A 17,526-nucleotide genomic window follows, 5' to 3' on the forward strand; every position below is an offset into this window, starting at 1 on the left:
AAAACCAGAACAACAGAATAAAAACAAACAAAAATGGTGTCTCCCCTGGTGGCGCAGCAGTTGAGCGCTGTGCTGAGAGGCTGCCCGCAGCCTCAGTTCGTTCCCCGGCCACCGGCGAGGATCCCACAAAAAACAAAACAAAACAAAACAAAACAAAAATGAACACGTGTCAGCGGCTGCGCAGCAGCTTCGTGTCTCCTACTATATAAGCTCGTTCTGCTCCTGCAAGTGTGGAAAGGGGAGGAAAGATCAGGGAAGGGGCAGAAAGTATACATGAAGATTTACAATAGCTAAGCTTTGAAACAGCCTAAATGCCCAAAAATAGATGACTGGATCAAGAAGATGTGGTCCATATACACCATGGAATATTACTCAGCATTCAAAAAAGATAAACACATGCAATTTGCAGCCACATGGATGGCGCTGGAAGGATCATGCTCAGCGAAATAAGCCAGAAAGAAAAAGAAAATACCAGATGGTCTCACTCATAGCAGGAATCTAGAAAACTTAAATAAGGGACCAGGAAAATGAATAACTATAAGAGAGTGAAAATCAAAATCAACAAAAAACTATGAACCAGAGACACTTTTTGGGGGGTGGGGGGCGGGAGGGGAGGGATTGGGGTCAGAATGGGGGGTTGCAATTGTATGGGGAATATAAAAATAAAATTTATTATTAAAAAAAAGAAAAGAAAGTATATATGAAGAACTGGTGGATGAATTTTTTTCCTAAATAGCAAAAACTGTCACCCTTCTCATCCACGCATTTCACCGAACCCATTTCAGAAGGAAGGCTGCCCCACGCAGTGAGGGGGACAACGAAGAATCCGAAGCAAAGGTGGCCAAGCACTGACTTTAATAACTGGGGGTTGAACGAGCCGGTCTCCACTGTCGGGACCTTCCCCTAGAAATGCCCCCAGGGAAACGCGCCCGCGACACTCCCCAGGCGGGAGGGCGGGTCCTCCGGCTCCGCACCTCACCGGCCCCGAACCCCAGGCTTCCCGCCGCACCCCCTATTCCCGCCCGCTCCCCTCCCGGCCCCGGGTGCTCCTGCGTGAGCCTCACCGCCTCTCCCCGCGCCGGCCCAGCCCTGTCGCCGTCATCTTCACACCGAAGCTTCCCCGGAGTCTCCTCAGCCGCCGCTGTCAGGGGAAGGCGGGCCGCGCGGGGAAGACCGACCCGAGACCCTCGGGCGCAGCCGCAGGCGAGGGGGCGGGGGAGGGGCCGGGGGAGAGGACCTGGGCCCGCGCCGAGGCGCCGCCGGTAGGAGGCGCCAGAAAACGACGCCTTCAGCAGCGCGCCCCGGGCGCCCGGAGGCTGAAGGGGGCGGGGCCCTCGGAGGCGGAGCTTCGGGGGCGGGACCAGGATTGGGGCGTGGTTAGGGGCGGGGCCAGGCCAGCCAGCGGGGCGCGGGGCGGTGCTCCCTGGAGCTCCCACTTCCCGCGCGGGCTGGGAGTCAGCCTGACCTGGTCTCGCTCCTCCGTGGCCTGTCCTGTCTGCGTGCATCTCATAAGTAACCCATCATCTGATGTGAGAATCACCAAAGAGGTGACACGGATTATTCTTAGAGACTAAGGCAAAGATGAAAGTCATCTTTGTCAGAAATAAGCCTATGACCTCCCCCTTCAGGTGGTCACCTCTTTCCAGAACTAGGCGCTGACAGTGGCGGAGAGACTGTAACTCCAGTGCCTCTGCATCCTCACAGAAAACAGTCCCGGCCAGTGTGTGCGCGGACCTGGACTTTATCCTCTGACCAAGAGTCCCACGGATATAGACGGGAGGCTGAGGTCAAGGGCAGCCACACAGTCCTGCAGCCCAGCCTGCTCCAGTCTGAGGACACACCCGTGTACAGGCACCTTCCACCACCGGGGCCCCAGGAGTGAGACCCCAGCAGGGGTGGCACCTTGAATGCCTGCAGGACCCACTACAGAAGTGAAAGGGGTGCTCAGAGAAAGGTACTCTTCTGGGGTGCTCTTCTGGGGGTCTGAGTGGACCTGGGTAAGGAGAAAGAAATGACCCCTGATTAACCCAAGTGGAAAAAGAGGCCCCTTCAGAGTCACTGCAGAACCACCACCAGGAGTCAGTCCTCTGCCTGGGCGCCCCTCTCTGCCCCTACTGTATCGCTTTGAAAATGTACGGAACAGGACCTTCCTGGTGGCACAACAGGTTAAGTACAGCACTATGAAGCAATCCGCAGACTCTGCAGCATGAGTTCAATCCCCAGCCCGCCAGGGAGCAACCCATATGGCGCAGCAGACCTCTCCTGTCTCCCCTGATGCTCCCCTCAGCAGTGTATTTCATTCAGTCTGCCTGTTCTGTTCCCCACTCTGTCTCTGGTGAATCCTCTTACCACGACCCTGCCCCTGCATCGCTGGCCTGTACCCCAGCTCTTGTATGCATAAATAAATAAATCTTTAAAAAATTTAAAAAATAAAATGTATGGAACAATTCAAGCATCAACATATTTAAAACTTCTCCAGGTGACCAGAATGAGTTGCGAGGGCTAGCCATTAATTTGTCATTTCTAAAATAGGTTGCATATGTTTCTGGGGAAATGGAGGCCCAAAGAAGGTAATAAATTACCCAGGATCCTGCAAAGATTAAATGATCACAGGGACAAGATTCCTCTTTAGCAGGTCATGTCTCTGGAAGTATGTTGCACGCTTGGTATAAATTAACCAAAAACAAAAGCCCATGTCTTATTTCATATGCCTTGGGCTTTGCGCCTGAGCACGTATCACAGCAACTTGGGAGTAGACAATATTACATTTGAGGAAACTGAGGCCTAGACAGATGCTGTCACTTGTCCCTTTTTAAAGAAAATCAGAAGTCAGACATAAATCAGGCTCTGCATTGGATGGTAGCAAAACTATTTTTATCTCTATCTAGTATCTTCATCAGACCCAGCATGTCCATCTCAAGAAAGAGGCAATTCCTGTTTACTCATCTGGTAGAGGCAGGAATAGAGGAGAACATGGATAAACCTGGAAAAGGGGTCGGAGAGTTTCAGAAAAGGAGGCCTTCGGGAAGGTGAAGATGTGGGAGCCAGTCGGCATGTTGTAAAAGGACACAAGTCCGGCCTCACAGTCCAGGAAAACCCCACAACCAGGGGCCGCTTTCTCAGAGAAAGGGAAGTTGGGGGTGAGGTCAGGGCTGCATAGTGGTTCCCTTTGCAGAGCCTGATGGCCCAGACTTCAGACTGAAATTTGAGATTCCTCGCAGATGCCCGGCACACATTTTCCAGACAAACTCCTACGTCCCACTGAGTTCCTTCTCCCACATCCACCTCAAAGTAATGCCTTCCAGAGGTGAAGCCCTCACAGCCCAGGACACAGGGTAACACACTAAATCTTCTGGAAGTGCTAAGCTTCATCTGGGCATCTCCACAAGCCACTTGTCTTCGATCCTTAGACACAGTTAGGCCAACATGAGCTGTATCTGCATCCAGTGTCACGCTGACTAAAAAAAATAAAACAAACAATCAAAACCAAAACAAGAAATGTGTGTTATGTCTTATTTTTAAATAAACCTAGGCTATGCTCAATTGCAAACTTTTTCTTACTACTAGCTGTGTGAGTCATTCTCTAAAACTTTCTAAATATAGACACTCTATGGGGGTGGGGGGCAGGGAAAGGAGAGCCTGGGGTCAAAATAAGGGGGTTGTAATTGTAAGGGGAATATAAAAATAAAATTTAAATAATAAAAAATAAAGAACAGAGATTATTAGAGGAAAAAAATTTAAAAAATTAAACTTTCTAAATATAAAGCAGAAATCATCATATTGTCACAAAGAATCATGAGAAAGATATTAGAATGAGCTAATATAAGATTAGTGTTTGGTGAAATTCCTGGTAAAAGTTAAGTGATAAATATGTGATAATAAAAGTAAATGTCATCATTATTTTCATCATCCTCATCATCACCATCTTAGTCACTCAGAGAAACCAAGGACCAGAACTCCCCAGGGTGGACATGGTTACTGTCCTCTCTAAAGCCCTTCCTCTCCCAGGTGGGAATCATGGAGATAAGAGTAGACAAGTCCTTCCCTTTACTAATAACCACCCACCTGAAGATCAGAAAAGAAAATGATAAAGTCACGTCATAGCTTGTGGCTGAAGTCCCAGTTATTTCCCCAGGTGTCAAGACACACGCCAGCTCCATGGCTTGTAAGTAAAGCTCTTCTGTCTTGTTTCAGATAAGGTTCCATGGGGATTAGTGAAAGAAAATAAACTCAACACTGATAGCACAAAAAGTATATAACTAGAATCAAGTTGAATAGAAAAATATGTGACAAACTGAAGTTGATATTGGCCAGTAGAGTATATTGAAATGAAAAGAGCTAAGGTGCCTCCTTGGTGGTGCAAGGGTTAAGCACAGCACTATGAGGCTATCTGCAGCCTCTGCAGCATGAGTGTGATACTGGCGGCCAGCCAGGGAGCTACCCACATGGCACAGCAGACCCCTCCTGTCTTGCCCACTGCTCCCCTCAGCAATGTATTTCAGTCAATCTGACTGTTCTGCTCCCCGCTCTGTCTCTGGTGAATCCACTCATTCCCAGCACCTCTGGCCTACACACCAATTCTTCTACGCATAAATAAATAAATCTTAAAAAAAAATAAAAATGAAGAGAGCTAAGGAGGTTCCCGCGTCAGTTAATCACCTGCTGCGTAACTGGGTAACACACGACAGCTGGTCACAAATTGATGAGTAGTGACTTCCAGAAGCTGAGGGCACTTCCAGGAAACAGCTGGTAAGAAGTCAGGGCCTTATAACCATGAAGAAATAAATTCTGCCAACAACTGGAAGAAGATTCCCCAACTGATCCACCAGGTGAGCCCATAACTGCATTGTGTGACCCCACCTGAGCTGGGCACAGATTTCTGACACACGATACTGAAAGATGTGGTTTTTGCTTTAAGCCACTAAATATTTTTTAGCAGCAGGTAACTAAAACATTCACCAAATCATATCCAATTAGGTTTAATTTTGTGGACAAGTGTGTTATGGAAAATATTTAGTTCTCAAAGCATTTGAATTTTGTAATTGTAGATCAGAGATGATGGAAATACAGCAAGCACTGATTAAAGGAATCCAGGGAGGAAACATGAGATTTGCAATTAGCAAAACATGGTTTTCCTTATGATTCTAACATTCACCATATTGTCTGGGTCAAGGCCCTAAAATATTTGCATCACAATAAAGTATCTTCACCTACCTTTCTTGCACTGTGGTCAGAGATGACTGAGAAGTTAACAATAAACATTATATACCAGACACTGTTGTAAATACTTTATGTGTTGATGCTCTTTACTTTCATGATGAAACCAAAGAACTGAAAACTGTTAATATTCTCAGTGATTAGGAAAAATGAGGAGAGAGCCTGGACTGGTGCAGCTGATGAACCGGAGACAGGGAGTGTGAAGGGCCTATACAGATCCCCAGCAGGCTGTGTCCCATGTAAGCGCTGGAGCCTCCTGACCCGGGGGAGTAAACAACTCCACAACAACTCAACAATCTCTCTGGCTGTGAGTCTCTCCAGGGGCAGGTAGTGAGCGGGGTTACCACGACGGTATCTTTCAAGTATAACATGTAAAGAATTCTTGGCTTTTCATACCTTGGTAGCTCTTTAGCATTTTCTTCACATCCAAGTATAGCTCAGGAACATTACACACAGTGTGAAGCTCCAGAGAGACGGCCTCTGGCACTTCCAGCTCCACAGCCACACTCCTAGGATCAGCAGAGGACAGAGATATCTTCAGTGGGATGGTCCATTTGGCCCTAAGGACCCTCACCCTGCCCACCGGTGCTCCTACGGCACTTACCCACTCAAGGTGTCTTTCACATCCTACAGAGAAACAAGGACACAAGGGTAAGTGCGGGTACATCACTATTTCACGGGGTATGGTACATGGGGCTAATCTCTACAAACATTCCTCCAAGAATAGAATGACCCAGCCATAGACATTGCTAGAAATCAGGTAGACTGATACCTTCTGTGCCCTAAGGTAGCAGCATGTACGTACACAGTGTATGACCCTCTGAGTTGGTAACTTCCTTCCTGTGACCTGTGCCTCTAATCACAGCAGCCTGTGGGCTACTTAGGGGAAAGGCCAGGAGCTTCCCATACTCCCTTACAAGATTTGCATCAGTGACCTAAAATCCTTCCGAGGAGCTCATCACTCTTCACAGAGGGCCTTAGAGATGAACACAGGTAGAGCCCCTGAGATGGGCCATGTAGGTGGTGGCAGCAGGTGTCACATAATGTTAGAGCTGTCATGCTACATTCTTACCCTCAGAGTGTGACCTCCACTTCTATAGAACCTAGAAGAACTAGCTCCAGGCATTTGTCATGAAGCTGAAAGAAGGTCCAGGAAGAGTTCTTTGGGTCTTGTCATATACAAATAAATCAGGGAAAATGATGATAGTCATGTTGGCTGTCCCCCTTTACACTCAAGTCACCTGGAGAATTGTCCAGGAAACAGACCAACACACAGGGTTCAGTGTACATGGAACAGACACAAATGGCAGCAAATGATACCCTACAATTCATATTGGACAATATGGAATCAATTGGCCTATAAAAGCAGAAGGAGTATATTTTTTGATTCATATGTAGTTACCGTATAGACTACTGGAGGCCTCTCTTCAAATATTGATAAAGAAATGCTACTTTAAATCCCCACAATAATTCCCCACTTCCCAGAGAAGCTGGAAGACCTTGCCATCTTCCCCTGCTTCTCTCCACTGTCCCCGTAACACTCGGGTGCAGAAGCCTCTTCTGTGTTCTCCCAGGGCACAGCCTCACCTGCAGCAAATCCTGGGCTGGGCCTTGACATTTCTTCTCTAGTTCCCGGATGTGGCTCTTGAGTTCCTGGCTCTGCTTTTCCAGACTCGCCTCACTGTCCTGCAGAATCTTCAGAATCTGCTCTTTTTCTTTCTCCAGTCTCCACAGATAACATTTCTCCTCAACACGGAGGAAGTTGTGCAGATTCTCAAAGTCAGACTGGATTTTCTTTCTCTGGAGCTTTATCTTCTCCTAGAATGAAGAAGATATGCTCAAAAGGTGCAAACAGAACAAACTTCATTTGTGGATGAAATGAGGAAAAAATGAGGTACATCTCTAAAATGGGAAACTCTCATCCTTAAAATTGTATGGAACTCTGTTACAACATGGATGAGCCTTGAAGATACATGGTCAGTGAAGTAAGTTAGAAAAACGGACAATTTTGATTGCTTTTATAAAGGTACCTCGTTAAGTTTGAAAACAGAAAGTGGAAATGTGGGTATGAAGTGGGAGAAGGGAGAGAGGGGACAATGGAGATACTGTTTAGTGGTGATCAAGTGTCATGTTGGAAAAATGAACAAGTTCTGCAAATGGAGAGTAGAGTTAGGGACACCCCAATATGAAGATGATGCCAATGAGATGAACAGTGGATGCTGAAAATGCTAAATTTCATGTTTATTTTAAAGATCACAGACACTTATAAAAAGTAAAGTGTTTGGGGATACTGTGATATTTTTTGCCATGAGTCATCTGAGGTGGAGGAACGTGCATGTTCCTGCTGCAGAGTGAGGCCCAGGGGGCAGGACTCAGATGTGGGAGAGGCTGCCCCAGTTCTCTACAGTCAACGCAATAATTTCCTTCTCCAGCAGCCAAATCACAAGATAAGGAGGCACAGGCCACCCGATAATGTCATTAGGGAAGGAGGGCTGCTGCACCTCCCCATGCAGTGACCTTTGGTCCACGGTAGAGGGCCCTGGTGAAATGCTAGTGAACCCACTTTAATTTGGAATGTACGAAAATGTCTCTATCCTGGGGAATTTTGTGAAGCAAAAGTTTGTGATAAACATCACCACGACTAGACATTAACCGAAGTAGGCGAGTCCATGACTATCAACAGAGGGAGGTCTGAGGCTGAATTTGATCACAGATACCAGAAATATTCATCCACAAAGCTTGTGTCCACTTGAGCCTCCTTATGTATAAGACTGACAGAAACCACATGATCTCTCTTGTGGGACTCAATTTTCATTTGGAAAACACAGAGTTGCAACTTCCACTGAGGCTTCCTCAGTTCATGGGGTGCTTCAGTGACTGTGATGTTGTGGAGAAGGGAAGCTGATATGTGTAGGAGACACATACAGGACAGCTAGACTTTGGCATTGACATGGTTTCCCTACAAATTTGCAATGATGGAAGTTCTCACAACCTGAGATTCCAGAAAGGCAGGAAGTATGACTGTCCTTGAGAGCTTAAATTTAACATCCACACACAAAGGACCAGGACAATGGCTTGGAAGAGACCCTGAGGGAGACATAACAACTAACCAGTCTGCAGGCTGAGTGCCCATGAGGGATCACATCAGTATATCTGGAAGGCATAGGCCTCTGGTGCAGGAGACTGGTCAGACCTGGAAAGTCTTAGCGGAAACACAGTGTAAATTAAAAAAAAAAATTTGCTCTTATTACAGCTCTATCCCATCATCAGTCTCATAAAGATGATAGTATAACGTCACCTGGACTGCCCATGTATACAGAGCTCACAAAGGTTTTTGAACCTCGAAGGATGAATATGGACCCTGTATTGTGGTAAATGTGCCAAAGTGATGAGGTTGAATTCTTTTAACCATGAACTTATATAAACTATGAGGAATTTCCAATTTCCAATTTAGTCAAGGATGGTTCTAGGTAAGAAAGGTCAAAATTCTGCTTCTCTGGACTGAAGTATCAGGAATCCCAGGGAATTACTATTGAAAGGCTGAAAAAGAAAGGAGATAAATTATCATAGAATATTTCTTCCTTGGATGTCATTTATTCAGTCTGGTGCAGTAAGAAGGAACCAGCATGTGCTGTGTGAAAACATCCTCCCCTCTGCCTAGGCTTTAGGATTCACAATAGTTTGAAATCAATAAACTCAATTTCTTACCTGCCATTTTCTTATTTGTTTCTTCGTGATCAACTTCAGACCCTGACATTGGTCATCTTGTTCCCTCAGTTTTGTCACAGCTTTCTGGAGCTTTTCCTGATAATAATACGGTGAAACAATTATAATCAATCTGACAAAACTTCTTCAAGCACTTGAGTCTAACCCTCCAGGATGGTTAGACTGACCTTAAGTGTTGTTCAATCCTTATGCTTTCAGAGAAACACCCTGAGGAATGTCTGTGCAGTAAGCCTGGACCACTATTAGGACTTTTACCATCATTTCTGTACGGCCAAGATGGAGGCTTAGGAAGGGGTTGAGTGACATGCACTGGGGCCCATCGCTGGCGGGTGGCTGAGCTGTGATTCCAAGCTCATCTGCTGACCCAGAGTCAGCTGACCCAAAACCACAGTTCTGCCAGGGAAATGCTGCACGTGGCAAAGATAATAACATACACAGATGACTTTCTCTAAATTTCTGCATATGGTGAGTTGTGTGTCCTTGCAGACTCTCTTCCCACTGGCTGGGATCCTAGTCACCACCCAAGCAAGGGCACTCCAGACTCTCTTGTTTTGCTGATTTCTTTACCCTGTTGACTCCAGGATCCCTAAAAGGTGGTGTGTCTTTCCCTATTTTCAGATTCTGTCACATGGCCCTGAACATTGTGTTTTCTTGAATACACACAAGCGAAGATAAAACAGGCTGGTGTGGATTGGGCACACTGTATTCTACACAGGGTCATCACAGCAAGAGTGAATAAGGACAAGACTTTGATCATCCACTAAATGTTAGTACAGTTAAGAATTTATATTTTGGGGACTCATCGTAAACCATTTGTCAGAAAAATGACACAATAAAAGTCATATATCAAGATCATAATCTCTGATTTAAGTGAAGAAAATCTCATGTCTGAGAGTTCAACATGAGAGCAGGTACTTGCTCAAGCCCTCAGCCCACCCACTCACCTTGTAGCCTGGACATACGTCCTCCACAAGAGCCATGCTGTGTCCGCTGTGCTGGGGGGAGCGCTCACAGCGCCAGCAGAGGAGCCTCATATCATCCTCACAGAACAGGCGGAGCTGCTCCCCATGCTCCTCACACAGCCTCTCACTGTCTATCTCCTTAACGGTCTGAATGAGGTTTTCCAGTTGCTTGTTGGATCGGAGACTTTCCCTTTGAAATGGTGCCCGGCACAGGGGACATTGGGGCTCCCTCAGGGATGATGTCACTTGTAGGTTCTCAAGTGTGCCCTCTATGCACTGGCAGCAGAAGCTGTGCCCACAGTCGATGCTCAAGGGCTCTGTCATCATCTCCAAACAGATGGAGCACATGGCTTCCTCCCTCATCTTCTTGATAGTGGTATCTAAGGCCATGGCTTTTCTTCAAAGGCTACAATATCAGTTTGGAAGCAGAGATGAAGCTGTCAGAATTTTTCAGTGATGGAACTACACAGCAACTTGGTTATTCAGCCTCCAAAGGCCTTCAAATCTGTCTGGAGAAGAAATGGTTTGGATTTCGAAGAGGCAAACCCTTTTGCTGGGTTGTAGAAATGGTGATCCCTATCATAACTGGCTACTAAAATTTAACTTACATAAAGTGAGAAAATTTAAATTTTCTAATTCTACTTCCCACTAACTCTGTTTCATTTGCTTCATATCTGCCTGTGGATTGGCTACATGGCACCCCAGAGAGAGAGCATCTATCATAGGAAGTGAAGAGAGATAGAAGCAAGGTAAGCTTTCCCATAAAAATTGCAGGCAGAGAGGGAGAACTAAGTCAGGGAGAGTGAATCTCTTTCCCCATCTATCAAACATCAAGAATGATAATTAGGGCCTCCCTGGCAGCGCAAGGGGTCAAGACATAACCTATGAAGCTATCCACAGCCAGTGCATCACGAATTTGATCCCCGGCTGGCCAGGGAACCACCCTAAATGGCGCAGCAGACCTCTCCTGACTTGCCCGCTGCTCCCCTCAGCAGTGTATTTCAGTCTGCCTGCCTGCTCTGTTCCCCACTCTGTCTCTGGTGAATCTGCTCTCCCCCACACACATACACTTCTGGCCTGGACCCCAGATCTTGTATGCATAATTAAATAATTTTTTTTTAAAAAGAATGATAATTAGTGCCAAATCACTTCCTTATTAAGTAGTAATACCACTTAGGAATTGGGTAATCTACGAAGGATTCAAATGAGACAAACACATTTGACTCTACTTCTCCCCACCTCCCTCCCCCAATTCTCCCAACCCCAACTCCCACACATAAAACATAAAAAGGCAATAATTTAATAAAGATTCAGTGGGAAATGGCAATAGGATAAAAACAAACCAAGGAAACCAGAACAGTGTCCCTTCTGTCATTCCTAGGTGACCTGAGAGAAAGAATCCAAAAGTGCTGGAAAGTAAGAGTTGGTACTGGGAGCAGAGCCAAGGACACCTGGGAAATAGCAGTCTTAGGAACTGTCTAGCAGGGGAAGTTCCCTGTGGGAGAACCCAGGGAGTTTGCAGGATCCAGATATGGGGAAAGTGGGAAGCAGTGGGGAAGGTGGGGACATGTGGGACACTGGGTACTAGACACCCCTAGTGTCTAACAGTGATGATCTGAGAGCCAGACAGGGAGGAAAGACAGGAGCAAAGAGGCCTACCCCTGCCCTGCAGCTAGGTGCTCAGAGAATCTAGTCCTGCCCTCTTCCCACAGGGAGGCTGTGGGGCGAGAATGGAATCAGGGGAAATGTTAATGACCTTTTCTTTGAAGTGACAGTGTTCAGAATGAAAAACTGGCATCAATTAAGTTACTGGCTGGGTTATTTCTCTCTAATGCAATAATCAGGACAACTCTCTTCAGATTTAGAGAATTACTGCTCTATTTGACTCCATGGCATATTATTTCCACAAAGGGTGTATCAGGCTTCTCTCTGCCAGGGTTGCAGTGCTCCTGGGGAGATGACCGCCCTCCTCTGACCCTCATTGCCCTCGGCCTTCACTGAAGGTGAGTGAAAATCACATGAGGTGGGACATGGAGTCTGTGAAAGAAGAAGAGACAGGGGAAAGTGATGGAAAGCAAGTCCTGACCATTTTCACATTCCAGGGCACCCTCATCGCCACCCTCTCTCTCTCTCTCTCTCTCACAAACACACACACACACACACACACACACACACACACGTTAGCACTTCCTTTAAAAACGTTGGCCTACACTACCTCTCACCATGCACAAAAATCAAATCAGAATGGATAAAAGATTCCGAGATAAAAGATACCTGAAACCATAAAATATATAGAAGAAAATATAGGCAAAACACTACAAGACATACATCTTGGTAACAACTTTAAAGGCTCATCATCCAAAGCAAAGAAAGTCAAGAAAAAGATAAACACCTGGTATTACATCAAACTGAAAAGCTTCTGTAACTAAAAAGAGACACCCCACTAAACTAAAATGAGACATCCCACTGACTGGAAAAAAATCTTGGCACTCCATCCAACTGATAAGGGACTGACCACAAAGATATTCAAAGAACTCACATGACTCAACAAGAACAAAGTAAACAATCTAGTCAAGAAATGGCCAGAAGAACTTAAAAGACAGCTCTCCAAAGAGGAAATGCAAATGACCAACAAACATATAAAAAAATTCAACATCCCTTACAATCAGGGATATGGAAATCAAAACCACAATGAGATACTACCTAACACCAGTAAGGATGGCACATATCAAAAAAACTAGCAACAACAAAAGTTGGCGAGGAAGTGGTAAAAAAGAACCCTCCCACATTGCTGGTGGGAGTGCAAACTGTCCCAACCACTATGGGAGGTTCCTCAGTCTACTAAAAATAGAGCTGCCATATGACCCAGCAATTCCACTCCTTGGGATCTACCCAAAGGACACAAAAACATTAATTCAAAAGAATACCTGTACCCCTATATTTATTGCAGCACTATTTATAATAAGTAAAACCTGGAAACAACCCAAATGCCCAAAAATAGATGACTGGATCAAGAAGATGTGGTATAGATACACAATGGAATATTACTCAGCAATCAAAAAAAGATAAATTCATGCCATTTGCAGCAACATGGATGGAGGCTGAAGGAATTATGCTCAGTGAAATAAGTCAGAAGGAAAAAGAAAAATATAGGATAGTTTCACTTATAGGAGGAATATAGGGAAACCACATAAGACATCAGGGGAAAAAATAACAACACAAAACTCAACAAAGCAAAAACAGACGATTATAAACCAGAGACATACTGCAGGGGAGGAGGAGGGAGAGGGATCAGAAGGAGGAAGGGAGGAGCACAGGGACTGTGGTGATGGTGCACGGGTGCATTGGGGAAGGGAATTCTATGGGGACTACACTTGGTGGGGAGGGAAGCAAACATTGTTTAAAAATGAACAATGATGTAAAATATATATAAATTAAAAAAAAAAATTGTTGGCCTGGAACTGGTCACCACCTTCGCCACTCAGCACAGTCCCATATTCATGGCGGGTCCCTCTACACTGTGATTTCTTGCAGTTACAATAAAGAAGTTAACTTGGACTGCAAAACTCAGAAATTAAAATTACATGGGGGTCAGAGTCTGGACATTGGGAGGAATATTGTGGCTTTGCTCATGTGCTTTGTGCTCAGCTTGAATCAAAAGGAAGTGGGACACAGTAGAAATAATACCCTTCATTTGTAGCAATAGAAAAAAGTGACAGAATACTGAGCAGGAATCTTCTGTCACAAAATGTAGAGATTTAAATGAACAGTCCAGTGGACCGTAAACTGAACATCTTTCAAATAAACTGACCACATACATGAGAAGACGTTCAATGTTCATAAATTGCAGATTAATACTGTGAGGTTGACAATACTTCTCTAAGAACCATACAGATTCAGGGCACTCCTTATAGATACAAGCTGTAGTTCTGTTTTGCTGTTGTTGTTACTTTGGTGTGTTTGTTTTTGTTTTTGCTTTGTAAAATTGGCCAGCTTATCCTAAAATTCATCTGAAAATCAAGGAATCCAGAACAGCCAAAACAACCTTGACAAAGATCAATATTGCAGGATTCACATCTTGCAACTTCAAATCTACATGACTGCAATGGTCAAAAGTACGAAAAAGTACTTGCATGAAGACAAACATATAGATCAACGATTTGTAATAGTCCAGAAATAAACCCATACGTTTATACTTAACAAATTTTGACAGGTGTCAAGACAATCCAATGTTCAAAGAATCCTCCCATGAAATGACTGTGGAGAAAATACATACCCACAAGCAAAAGAATAAATTTGAACGCCTGCCTCAAATCAGTACAAAACTTATTCAAAATATACAAAGATCTAAATGTAAAAACTGAAATAATTAAAAACTGTTGTAAGAAAACTTCAAGGACAAAGACCAACAACGAAAAAAAAAAAAAAAGATGGGGAGGATAACAGATACTTGAACTTATGGTTCTTCATCAGGAATGTGAAAACAACTCAGAGAATAACAGGCAATTTTTGAAAATCATGTATCTGATAAGGGACTTACCTAGAATTATCACTAGTACATAGTGAGTTCCTACAAATCAACAACAGAGACAAATAATCCAACTTAAAAGAGGCCATGGATCTGAATAGACATTATCCCCAAAATGATATAAAATGGACAATAAACACATGGAAAGGTGCTGACATCACCAGTCATTAGAAAAATGCAAAACAATACCACAACGGGATAGCACTTAACAGTCATAGGACAGGTAAGCTTCAAAATACCCACAATGACAAGTAGAGAAATAGGAAACACATGCATGGCTGGTGGGCATGTAAATGGCGCAGCTTCTTTGGGAAACAGATAGACAGTTTCTTCAGAAGTTGAAGAGTTATCACATGATTCAGCAACTCTATTCCTAAGGATATATTCCACACTTGATGTAAGCCAAAAGACAGAGAAGTGATCTCCTAACTATATATATTCCAAAACTGAAACATACTCCACAAAAATTTGTGCATAAGTGTTCACAGTGGCATTATTCCAATTAGCCCCAAAGTGGAAACCCAAATGTCCATCCAGTGATGACACCTAAAATGTGTGAAATTCCCACAGGGAAGATTATCCTTTCAGGATTCACATCTTGCAATTTCAAATCTGTATGACTATATTCATCCGTAAAAATGTACAAAATATCAATTTATGCACCAACATTGATGAATCCTGAGAACACTATATTAATGGACAGAAGCCAGACGCAGATGTCACCTGTTGTATGATCATTTTTGTTAACTGCCTAAAACAGGCAAATTCAGAAAGAGAGAAAATAGGTGAGTCCCGAGGGGAGTATGAAAGTAGGGGGAGGGGAGTTACTGCTTAAGGATATGAGGCCTGTGTGTGAGGAGATGAAAATGTTTTGGAATTTAAATAGTGGTAACTGTTGTACAGAATACACTATAACTTACACTGGGACACTTTGTAGAAGTAGATTTCATGTTCCACAAAATAGATCTCTGTAAAAAATTCAATTCCTGGGAAAAAGCATCCACATATGCAAAGAAACAAGAGATTGTGACCCATAATAGAAGAATCAATCAAAATTTATCAGGACTGATACAGTTGTATAAGGAGAAAATAGAAACTGTAGATTGTTATTTTAACTGCATTTCATAACTTCCAAAGTTCAGCGACACCTAAAAGCAACTTAAAAGACCCTAGAGAAGGAAACTTTGGCATAAACGTACATAGAGTGGAATTAATGATTGAATTTACGTTGGAGAAAACCAATGAGGAAGCAGCAGGCACAGCGACAGGAACTCTGGACAATGAAACCGACAGAGAACAAAACCAAGCAATGCCCAGGGCGTCTGTGAGCTGCGCCACCGGCCGTGTGTGCAGGAGGAGGAACTGGGGAAGGAGCAGCAAGAACAGGAGGAGAAATAACAGCTGGAAACAGTCAAAGCTTTCCCGGAAACCACCCAGGGCGCCCCCAGGGGAGAGAGTGACCAGGGGGTGGGTCCGCCCCTGCCCAAAGCGGTGAGAGACAGACAGACAAAGGAGAGGCGGAGAGAGAAAGGGAGAGGGGGAGAGAGAGAAAGGGAGAGGGAAAGAAAAAGAAAAGGGAGGGAAAGGAAAGGGGGAGAGAGAAAAGAGAAAAGAGAGGGAGAGAGAGAAGGGAGGGGGGAGAGAGAGAGAGAGAGAGAGAGATGGGAGGGAGAGAGAGTGTGAGTGTGTGTGTGTGTGTGTGTGTGTGTGTGTGTGTGTGTGTGTGTGTGTGTGCGCTCATTGACCAACATGTGATCAAATACTATCCGTCATGCTCACAGGTCGGTACTTGGCACTCACAGAAGCCGGATCGCCGCTGGACGAGCGCTCACTTAGTTCTAGAACAAACATGGCCCCCAAGCTAACAACCTTCGCGGCATGCTGGGACTTGTAGTTCAAGGCATGCCTGGACTGTATTTCAAGGCATGCCTGGACTTGTAGTTCAAGGCATGCTGGGACTTGTAGTTCAAGGCATGCCTGGACTGTATTTCAAGGCATGCCTGGACTTGTAGTTCAAGTCATGCTGGGACTTGTAGGTCAAGGCATGCTGGGATTTGTAGTTCACGGCTTGTGGGGACTTGTGGTCCAGAGTGCCCAGATTGGGGCAGATCCTAGTGTTGCGCGGCTCGCCCCTGTTTTATGGACATACATTCTGTAGCAAAAGCTCTAAACCCACTAATCTGGAAATTCAATGACCCCATTTCAGAAGTAAGGCTTTACTAAGAGGTGGGAGGGGGTGTTCCTCCTCAAGTTTAACTTGTCCTCTTTGATTTCTCTAAATGATCTGAAGGAAACTGAAATGTTAACATTTTTTTTTAAAGTCTGACGGGGGAACACGCAGGTTTGCATCACGCTACTTTTTCATCTTCCACCAGTATCACCACAGTCACTGCAGAGGAAGCTGCTGGGGGAGGGGTGTTCTCTGGCTCAGCATCAGCCTGGCCCCCAGGACCCTGATTCTGTCTCCCCCTCCTCTGCTCCCCGGGCAGACCCGCCCCCACCCCACAAGGACACCCTCATTCCCTTCTCCTCACTCCCCCAGTCAGACTCGGTTTCTCCCTTTTCCAGACCCGCCTCCGGGGCTGCAGGGTCGGGGCTGACAGGGGCGGGGCCAGCAGGGCAGGGGCGGGGCTCCCGGAGGGCGGGAGGGGGAGGCTTGCAAGAGTCAGGGGAGAAGGTTAGGAGGAAAGAGCCCCCAGTAGGCGCTCCCTGGAGCTTTCCTTTCCCATAGATGCTGTTGGTGCCCTTGCTTGTTCTCCTCCCTCTGCGTGTTGTGGAGACTACAAAGTGCAGCGCACCCTGTTTAAGCAGCCCCCGACTCTGTAGGTAGGTGCTCCTGTCTGCTCCCCACAGTGGCGAGTCCCCCCCAACACCTCTGACCTACACCCCAGTTCTTCTATGCAAAAAAATAAAGGATGGTACTTAATTGTCTGATCTGCTCTGATTGCTTCACTCTGAGTTTGCTTTACATTCCGCCATCATATGTATATCAATTTATAAGACATGCAGCAGCATTTTTTAGTTTACAGTATAAGTTCCAAGAAATGTCCAGGTGACATTATTCCACCCCCTATCTGAGGGTCTGCTAGGCTT

At 45.2% G+C, this 17,526-nt stretch overlaps 1 pseudogene; it reads right to left on the minus strand.

Annotated features, from left to right (window-relative positions):
• Window positions 1-2,847: 2,847 nt before the first annotated feature.
• On the minus strand, window positions 2,848-16,296 carry LOC119251714 (E3 ubiquitin-protein ligase TRIM38-like; annotated as a pseudogene).
• Between the last annotated feature and the right edge of the window lie 1,230 nt (window positions 16,297-17,526).

Source organism: Talpa occidentalis, unplaced genomic scaffold (assembly GCF_014898055.3).
Source record: "Talpa occidentalis isolate TD23 unplaced genomic scaffold, MPIMG_talOcc4v2.1 talOcc4.2, whole genome shotgun sequence".
Classification (NCBI taxonomy): Eukaryota; Metazoa; Chordata; class Mammalia; order Eulipotyphla; family Talpidae; genus Talpa; species Talpa occidentalis.